Below are 11330 nucleotides of genomic sequence, written 5' to 3' on the forward strand. Positions count from 1 at the left end.
GGACTTTTACTTATTATACTTTAAGTAGGCCTACATTTATTCTGTTAATACTTTTGTATTGAAATAAGATTTCTATTGTAAGACGTCTACCTGTGAATGAGTGTTTTTACATTGTGCTGGTGCTTTTACTGAAGTTAAACATGTGAATACTCTCTCCACAGACGCTCAGGACTTTTTCCTCCTAACTAATTTAAAATGCCATAGATACAAAGCTGTGCTACATCACTGATGAGAAATATGTTCCCTTAGTTTCTGTTTTTGGGAAGGAGTTGTTCACAGCCACTGACCAGACTGTTTTATGTCATTTCTAAGTCCACATATCACATTGCCCTGTGAGTGAATCTGCGATGATGAACGAGACATAATTCTTTCTTTCCAAACAATTTGACAATCCTGACGTTGACTTTTGGCGCTGATGACTCACTTCCGAGGGTGTCAACACGGGCCACACCTGTCGACTCCCACAGAGCAAACATGTTCAAGGAAAAAGACAATTACAGCACCTGACAGGGTTAACATTTCCATTACGTACTGTAAGCATTTGTTTATCTTGGTTACCGCGTTGTAAATAAAAATTGTGGGTCGTAATAATCAATGCGAAGAATTTTAATTTGACATCTATTGAAGCATGCAGGCCCAGTGAAGTGGAGACTCTCCTTTCTGTGAGCTGTCAGCACGAAAGCAGTGTCGCATATAACACTGGTAAATACTGACAGAGCGAGACAATAACTGCTACATATCACAAGGTGGAGATTTAAAGACAGATTTTTCATACATGATCTAAAAAGAAAATGGATGTTTAGGAATAAATAATAATGTGGTGGTGTCAACAAACTGCAGGCGACACATGTAACACATACCATAAGCGCACACTTACACACACACACTATGAAGGAATCCTCAGGTGCTTGTAACTTTGCTGCAGGGCAAATGTAAAGGTGTGCCTGGCTGTGATTATACATGAATCCAAAGTGTCAACCTTATTAACACGTGAACTGCTTATTTGACTTTTTCTTATTAGATTCTTTTTATTTCTTCTATTTATGGAGTGTTTATTTTTACAGGGACACGTATACAACATGGATGAATGCCACGAAGCTTGGACTGCCCAGATGGGCCTTCATACAAATACACAACTCAACAAGGAAATACACACAAAACACACACACAGTGATACACTAAAGACAAGCACCCAGTCATTTGTGACATGTCTCATCCTTTCTTACAGTAGTTGAAGTCCCAAGTGACCTTTGGTGGTCATTTCAAGGTGATAAAAGTTGTTAGATTTGAGCGGCTGTTCATTACAGGACTACTTGTTTATTTTGAAGGCTCAGTTCAGAAAGGTTCAGACACATTGTTCTATTTTCTCCTTATTTGGTGTTGTTCCACTGTTTCTGACTCAGTCATAATGACATATCAATGCATGTCAGCGTGTATGGCTATTATTGTCCATCATTTTCTCTACGTTGCAAACCAAAACCCTCTCTCAGACGGTTCCCGAGCTGAATCACAGAGCCACATGTGTGCAGCAGTTACAATTCAGATCAACACAGACCCTCTCGTGAGTCATCGTATGGTCTCAAGTCCACTGAGGCCCCTTTTTTTTTAAAGAGTCATGAAAATAACTCCCCACATGAATCCCCCAAAAACAGCCAAACAGGGCACTTTTGGTGATGACTCGCCTGTGTCTGAGATATTTTCAAACTATTCTGTCAGTGTGCAGCCAAAGTCTGCCTCAGACAAGCTTGTAACAGGATTGAGTGAGTGTGCAGGATTCGGCCTGGAGCCTCCTCTGGGACCTTTTCTTCTTTCTTTTTTTGCTGAGTCAAATGCAAGCACACCCTGTAACAGCGAGCAGATGAAGTCACTGAGCAAAGTCTGGCCGATAGTAAGCTGACTCGCCGAACAAGCCGCCCTCGGTGCTACTAACCTTGCCCTCAGAAGCATGTGGAGTTTATTAACTGCTGGCAAATGACTTAGAAAGTGAGTTGGTCGGCTGTAAAATGTGAGCTGGAAGAGGGAAAATCCCCACAGACTCTGCCAGCACTGCCATTGACTCACAAATTTAAAAGGAATCTTGATTTGTCCTTTTTTCAGTCAACTTGATGAATCAGCCTGCATGATTTCTCTCCGAAAAGTGTATGATATTCTTATTTCTCAATGCGCGTGTGTTGGAGCTGCTTAATGTTACAAAACAGTATTGACATCACCCTGATATGAAGTTGCACACTACAGTAAATTCACCTGAATCTGCTTTGATCCAGAGTGACAGTATGTACTTCAAACTGTACATGTACGTACTGCAAACAAGACAGTCTCTCTTGTATTTACAGTGATTAAATCACTCTCTGTGTACACTGTACAATTCAATAGTATTCTGAGGAAAAGTGTGAAAGAGTATCAAAAGCTTATGAAATTATTATTTAATAATTTAAATAGTTAACCAGGTAAATTCCATTGATGTTGGAAAACAGCACAGACCTGGCTAAGCAATAAATAAATAAATGAATAAATAAATGAATACATAAATAATAAAAAATAGAATAAAATAAATAATTATACTAAAAAATAAAATAAATAATAAAATAAAATAAAATAAAATAAAATTAAATAAAATTAAATAAAATTAAATTAAATTAAATTAAATTAAATTAAAAAGATGTAGCCTAAAATATTACTTTAAATTAGTTTTAATATTGTATAAATAAATATATAGGCATTTCTAAAAGTAACACCTTTTGAGATTTCTGGGTGTGTCCTCAGTGTGTCAGTTTTGGGGCCTCCCATAATTATGTATAAAAAAGGGTAGTTACGTGGTTGCTTAAGTCATCGTAACTTCTATGTAACTTCTATGTAACTTCTATGTCTAAAGTATTTAAACACTTATAAACTAAAATTAAAGCAGCACTGAGACTTTTTTTTTTTTTAAGTCTAACACTCTTTTAGATATTTAGGAAAACAAAGTTTATATACATATCAAGTCAGAAAATATGTTGAAGTCCAGGTACAGCCGATCAGCGACAAATAATTTTCACAATGTGATTTTAGCTGAACAGACTGAATTCAGTTTACTGGTGCAAGAGTCTGGAGCACATTTATTACTTTTTCTCCTGTTGTATTCAATCACAGCTCATTTGTGTCTTCCTATTTACATGTGTCCTTTTATCTTACCCTGTGTCTTTTTTATATCCTGTTTCAATGCATTTCATATCTTATCTAAAGCACTGTGAACTGCCTTGTAGTTGAAGGTGCTAGGAGCGTCTGTTGCCTAGCCTTACCTTACAACTGTGCTTACCTCTATTATTATTAATAATTCTATGATTACCACCACACCTATGATTACCACTGTAATTTACCTGTTAAGGGTTTTGTACTTCACATAGGTGTATTCTGAAATACACACAGTTACTGAAACCAAAAGTAGATGAATCAGAATGAAAAAGAAACTACAACTACCACACACACAAAAAATCCCAGTTTAACTACAATGAAGAAACAGCACATTGGAGCCCACAAACCATCATGGCATAGACTTATAGAAGGGTGTAAACAAGACGTAAGATAGATCATACCATGCTTACATCCATTACGGGACACACTAAATAACTGTCCTTCAATTTCTGACTTCAGTTTTAAAGTAAGTTATCATAGTTTCTTTTAACTTTTCTCATCAATTCAACTTACATATTTTTTATCCAGCCATTGATTTAATGTTGTGATTCCGTCTTTGAAGTGTAAATGGTTATTTGGCCATAAATAAGCTACTTTTGTTTAACTTTGAAATGTACTTTACTGCCAAATATATAATCTACTGTCTCCTTAGTGCCACTGTGCTGCCCATTTACCACTCATTAAACAAAATTGACCGTGACCGCCAGCCAAGTCAACACTCCGAAAAAGCTCCTCTTTACAGGACTTCATTAGACTTACCGCATCATTGTGTCCTCCAAACCAAAGTCCCATGTCTATCCAGAGAAAAAAAAAAAAGAGGAAGCTATCCAGGATTTTGAAGCCACATGCCATTAAAAGGCATCACAGTGGTCAAAAGGATGCTGTCAGTACCAGTGATTAAAACAACTGCTGATGATGTATCTTTTTTACAAAATCAAATTTGAAGTTGGTTAATGTACATTATTATCTCAGTGATGATTCGTGTTGAATCATCACTGCAGTGGATGCACACATGCTGGGGCAGTTTCCAGTGAAAGGTGCAGGGGACGAGTCATTGGGCTTACTGTATCAAAAATTAGGGGAAAATCTGGAAGAAGGAAGCACAGTTCTGAAGAAAGATAAGAGATGAGGTTCTGGATCATTTGAGTCTGCAAAGTCCTTAAAGAGAAACACCTATCACAAGCTAGACCCCTTTTTTTATTTAATATGGGGTGCTTTGTATCAACATTTGAGGGTATACAATTATGACATGCTCCACACACCACAGACTTCACACTACATGTTCTAGCAATGCCAGCTCTTAGGTGCTTCCACGAATCCTCAAAAGTGGATAAAAATGTTTTGTACATGGAAAGATATGGACCATAACCTCATTATCTTTTCTTTAATTTCCTTCTGCAATGATGTAAGTGTGCAGACAAAGGTGTTCAAGCTGTAGGAAACAGATTAAAAAAAAGACTTAGCTGAGTAGTTCGCAGGAAACACCCTGGGATTTCTGTGTCTCCCTGGGAATTGTTATTCCGTACACCACAAACAATGCTTTGGAATCCTTACCTAACGGAATCTCACGCATGTCTTATCAAGTTCAGAAATTCAGACTCCATGGAGTTTCACCCACATGGTACTTACCCCTTTGGCTTCAAATGTCAAAGTGCCATTCTTGTATTTGAAACCAGTATTTAACAAGGATATGTGTGGATGCACTGGTTTTTACGTCACGCTACAGGTGCCCTTGGTTGACCTAGGTCAGCCTCCATGTCTGTTCCTATGTTTTCATTTACCCCCCACTGCCCCTTAAGAGTCAGTTTTATGAATGATGAACAGTGGTGACAATGTGTTTTTTTTGGTAACCATGCAGCACTGACTCACACTTTATTCACACTCACAGACAGTTAAAGGTTATCAAACGCCCTCCACTCTACATTGGAAATACACTTATCTCACAGCACTTGTCCATCAAGATCATTTTTGGAACAACAAAATAGAGGTTAACATGCAAAGTCTCCCAGAGGGGAAGTACCATGAGAGATGACTAAGAGAAAGAATTCTGACTCATGTTGTGTTTTCCTCCAGGTAATAGAAGGGAAATTAGAGTATATCTTATAGAAGTATGGGAAAAGCTATGTGACACAATTCCAAGGAAAGATAAAAGTGGTGCAGTTCAGCAGAAACCTTTAAAACTGCTGGAGGACAATTTAGGTGGGTGGACAACTGGGACTGCATTGCATCATGATTGTTCTGAGTCACCTTGAAGTGTCACAGTTTGGTCACAGGAGGGCGCCCAAATCCACAGCTAGTCTTGATAGTGTACATGCAGGAAGACGCTTCATGAGAAGGGAAGAAAAGCAAATCACTGCCCTTGTCTGAAGCTGAAACAGTACTTTTCTTGTATTTTACAGTACTGATTGCTACTTGAGATCGTCAGTAAAGCTACCTCCATTCGAAAATGGATGCATTTGAGTTTGGGGAAAGCTTCCTAATAAAAGTGGGCTTTTAAATTTCTTTTTTTTAATATTCTTACAAAGTCAACAGCAGAGAAATCAAAAAAACTTTACAGACAATGCAGTCTATTCATCTGACATCTGCAGGAAGTGTTTAGTCTTCTTTATGCAAAACAAACAAAAGAAATGTGAAGGCCTGTGCACATTTTGCATGTGTTTTATGCTTACAGCCATCCACATCAGATAACTCTGATGACATCATCACAATTTTCTGTTCACACGCTATAAAACTCCCTCCATAGCCATACAAGTCATTGTACTACTGCTTTGACAGGCAAAGTAGTTGGGGAGAACTGGGTTGGTTGCCACACTTTGTACTTTCATTTGAACCCCTCAATAACTGTATCCTTAGTAGATTCCCTTTTAATATGTAACGGAAGCCTGAAGTGTCAGGTAGGAATGGAGTGATCATTTTCATTGACATGCAACAACCCAACCAGCTCATACATTGAGAAAACATAAGCAGGAAATGTCATTCTTATAAGGGCATTTTTCATCCTAACATAAAAATACAAAGAACAAAACAAAGCAAAATATATGTGACGATCAACCCTGAGGAGAATGTGACAAGCATCTACAACGGTGATTTTTTTTCCGCAAGCAACTAAGCAAGTAACCACATGCTGAAGCGTAAGAAAAAACTATTTAAACAAAAGCTGTCTCTTCATACTTTTTCATGGTGGAATTCTTTTGTTATAAGGTCATTGTGTAAAAGCCAATAGGAGAAACACTGAAGAGCTAGATATGTACATTTTGACATAAAAAACACTGAAAGTCCTCTCACCTCAATGCCAAGTGTGTGACTTCTGAAATGACCCTGTTGGTGACCTCTGACCCCAATTCTGAAAATTTCAGTACCAATATTTTTTTAACGGCGCCCTCTAGGGAGCAAGATCTGCTGTGCATTCCAATACCCATTCTGCTATACTATAGAGTATGCCAGAAAAAGATTTAGTATGTCCCGATATATAGTATGTCAAAGGCATTATGCCAAAAATACCAAGATGTTCTAATACATCTGGACCAATTTTTCAGTATGCAAGCTGACATGCTTTTCTGGCTTTTCTGGCTATTCTGACCCACAATCCTCTGCACAGCGGACGATACATCACATCAACTGACCTGCAAACAGATGACAGCTGACTGACAAGTTGCAATGGTGGATGACGGTACATTCAAGTTGCTGACGACTAGACAAACTGCAATAATTGGAATACTGATTGTTTAAGTGAACAAAATAATCATAAAAATTACAAACAACAGGACATAACTATAAAAATAACAACAACAGAAATCCTGCTGGAAGTAGCCATCAGAAGATGGGTACACTGTGGTCATAAAGGGATGGACACGGTCAGCAACAATACTCAGGTAGGCTGTGGTGTTTCAACCATGCTCAGTTGGTGTTAAGGGGCCCAAAGTGTGCCAATATCCCCCACACCATTACACCACCAGCAGCAGCCTGAACCGTTGATACAAGGCAGGATGGATCCATGCTTTCATGGATGCTGACCAAATTCTGACCCTACCATCTGAACGTTGCAGCAGAGATCCAGACTCATCAGACCAGGCAACGTTTTCCCAATCCTCTATCGTCCAGTTTTGGTGAGCAAGTGTGAACTGTAGCCTCAGTTTCCTGTTGTTAGCTGACAGGAGTGGCACCTGGTGTGGTCTTCTGCTGCTGTAGCCCATCTGCTTCAAGGTTCAACGTGTTGTTGGTTCAGAGATGGTCTTCTGCAGACCTTGGTTGTAACCAGTGGTTATTTGAGTTACTGTTGCCTTTCTATCATCTTGAACCAGTCTGACCATTCTCCTCTGACCTCTGGCATCAACAAGGCATTTTCACCCAGAGAACTGCCGCTCACTGGATATTTTCTCTTCTTCAGACCATCCTCTGTAAACCGTAGAGATGGTTGTGAGTAAAAATCCCAGTAGATCAGCAGTTTCTGAAATACTCAGACTAGACTGTCTGGCACCAACAGCCATGCGACGTTCACGGTCACTTAAATCACCTTTCTTCCTCATCCTGATGCTTGGTTTGAACTTCAAGAGGTTGTCTTGACCATGTTGTAAAATGTGCTAACAACTCCACCAGTGTGTTATAAACCACTTTTTACTTATCAATGCTGAATAGCTGGGTTCAAATAAAGCTCTGCCAAATATTAAATACATCAGACAGTAATGTAAAACCAGCAAACACATTGTTGCATATTTGAATTATCATCTTTATTTGTTTTATTATATACTTTGTGTTTTTACATAAAGAGACATATTTCTTTTACACATATAGATTATATGGTTAATTTGTATCTGTATATATGTACACCTTAAATAAATCTTACATCAACACCAAGAAAATAAAACATTTACAGTGCAATAATGTTCATTAGTAGTCAACTTTTCCAGTTGCTTACCCTGGTAAACCACAATTGTTGATGCCAAGCTCACATGTTAAACCGCTTTGCCTTTTGATTTTTTCCGTTCTTTTTTTTTTTTCTTCTCACCATCCATGCTCTCACATAAAAACACCATAGGAACAAAAAAAGGTCTTGACTGGAAGGTTTTTCAGAATGAAAGTGCAGAGGTTCTGTATGAACATGTGACCACTGTGGTAGAAAATTATACATCGACCTGCTAAAGCAATAGTTAGACATTTTGGGAAATAGTCGTAGTAATTTTCCTACCAAGAGTTTTGCCGTGTTCACAAGAGAAGTCCATCGCTCCCCTCTTGTGGTATTCACAATCTTCGGGAGAGTATATTTTCTGCAAGCTCAGAGTCCATGAGCTGTGACATACATGCTAACGATTCAAAATGGTGGAGGACATGTAAGTTAATTTCTTGGTGGATGGTTGGTAATATATTGTCATTTTAGTCATACAGAGGTTTTTTTTGTCCAAGGAAAATCTCAATATTCCCAAAGGCCTCATCTTTTTCCTCTCTTACTACGCCTTTGCATGTCCTGTATTCATTACCCACCTGCTAGCTTGCTTAGCATAAATTGCACACACTGGAAACGGGGGAAACAAGTAGCTTGGCCTCCTTGGCTTGCACATAACCCCATGTAAAACCATGTCATTTCTTGTTTTGAATGGATTAAAGAAACTAGACAAAACCTGTTAATTAGTGAGCTTTAGAGGGGATTTTGTTTCTGTCACATACAGCCAGGCTAGCTAACGTTAGTTACCAGTTTTGTAGCCTACTATGATAAGCTAACCAGATGCTAGCTCTAGCTTCCTTTTTACTGCACTGACATGAATGTGTGGCAACCATACTGTCATCTAACTCTCAGCAAGAAAGCAAAAAAAAAAAAGGTGCATTTCCCAGAGAGGTGCGAGGAGAAGCCAGAGGTGAGGTGTGATCATGTTAATGAGAGTGTGTGGGCGCTCTGAGGGAAGAGCTTAATGGCAAATGTGTGCAGGAGCATTTCACAAAGTACATGAGTCATCACAGAGGTTTTAAATTGACTCTTTGAATCTCTGGGTTGTGGAAAAGTTCAAGGAGATGTACTACATGCGAGCACACCGCACAGTTACAGTTTAACATATGAGTTTGGTTGATGCGGGGATCGTCGTTTTCTTTGACCTGTGTATTAGCAATCTTTGCCAAACGTCAGAAAACATAGTGACAGCATCAATAACTCCTTCTCTTGTTGAAGTCAAAGAAACAATATGGTGTTTAAAACCCTCATTTTCTTAACAGAACCTGAACGGGCCCATTTACAGAGTAAAGTATGCTAACGAGATGTTGAGTCGTCTAAAAATAAATGCTCTTGAGTTTTCTTTTTGCTCAATAATACTATGATACTAAAGGGCCTTCAGCGTATCATCATTATTCCCATCCACTTTTACAAAAAAAGAAAATAAAATACATATGTGAACCATTTGGTTCTTGCAAAAAAAGGAGTGTATATTTACAAAGTAAAACCTATAAATTCTTGGTGTTTGTTTTTCTGAATGGATGCATAAAAGTGAACATATATAGTTGGTCTAAGCTCAGCTGTACAGTCAGTGGGTAACCAGCCCATAATCCTCGCATGCATTTTTCCTCACACATTCAGAGAATCTATTTACTATTATTTTACAGTTACTACGCTGCTGTACAGAGGCTGTGTTGAGGTAAAGCGGGTGTTTCTGGCCAGCTCTAACAGGAAGGGGTTACGGAGAAATGGTCGCCCACTTCTTTTCTTGGGGGGGCACGTTGGACAGGAAGGACAGCGAGGGACAGACGTATGGAAGGGGATGCGATTCTCGACAACGACACACACGGTATATTGCTGTTAAATTTGTGATTTCCACATTCTATGTAGCTTAAGGAGAAGTCGTGATTATGATTTCTATCTCCAGTATAAAACACAGTTTGGTGTATAATTTTTTTTTTTTTTTTTTTTTTGCAATTAGTTGCAAAATACTGGTAGTATAACCTCTAGTCATAGATAAATATAAGGAATGGTCATTGTGTGATGACTTCAAATGCAGATTGCACACATGCACACAAAAGCACCTTTGATTAGAAAAGAAATTGCACAAGTTTGATAGATATCATTGACCATACATGTTGACACTTTCTACATAGAGACTGAGCACTGGTTTGCATTAAGAAGTTATGAAACATGTTTGAAAAAGTGTACATTTTGGTATACAACTTCTTAAATGTCGATTGGTATTATTCACCTCCAAGTGTCTATTTTTTACATGCAGTTGACTCTTTGAAACTACGACCCCAGGAGCTTGACTAGCCGGTGAGTTGAGCCCAGTTCTACTGTGAACAAAGCACTACACATTGACTAATCTAAATCAACCATGACGCTTAAACACTGTTAAGTTATTTTTTCAAATGCATTATTTTGACATTGACTTACGGAACTTTAATGAGCCTAAAGTACTCATGCCTTTTTTTCCCCAACCAGTGAAAGATATCGAAGGCTAGCGTATATTTTGAGAGGCTAAACTTCAGTTAGGCTTTTTTTTTTTCTCTTGCCTTTGTCAGTCGGTGCGTGTGAAGCATGAAAAGTTCTGTACAATCAGAACGTGTGTTCATTGGTAAAAGAGGAGCAGATTGTCGAGATGGCTCTACATGAACTAATAATGCTACAGTACATCTAAGGCTACATCTATGTATTTCATGAAAATGAATCCAAACATTTAAAAAAAAAAAAATCCTCTGAAGAAACATTCAGTGGTGAAAAATGACATCCGGCAGGGGAGAGGGGAAGCTTAAACTCGTCATTCTGACTGAGCGCGTGATGAATTTGCAAATAAGAAATAACAAAGAAGAAGTTCGTCTGCCTGGTGAGAGTGTTTCATCCCTTGTTGCTCAGGTTGCTCAGAGTCTTTTTGCTCGATACCATCAGACGGGAAACACATTTCACCCACACAGTCTGCCATTTCCTCATCCACAAACTCCTATACACTCTTGGCTACAGCGTCTTTTGTGTTCAAATATTCTCATAATTTCAGCTCAGACACTGCATTTATTATCAAGAGTTTTATACAGTGCATCTCTTGTTTTCTTCCCCAAAGTTCACAGGAGGTTATTCTCCTCAACCTACCAGGCGTGGTCTTGATTCCAGCTTGTCTAGTGACACTAATGGCATGTATAATGCTTCTATATTTGGCTGATACACCTATAACCACCCCCCCCACCCCCCCACCTGCCAA

Source organism: Epinephelus fuscoguttatus, linkage group LG23 (assembly GCF_011397635.1).
Source record: "Epinephelus fuscoguttatus linkage group LG23, E.fuscoguttatus.final_Chr_v1".
NCBI lineage: Eukaryota > Metazoa > Chordata > Actinopteri > Perciformes > Serranidae > Epinephelus > Epinephelus fuscoguttatus.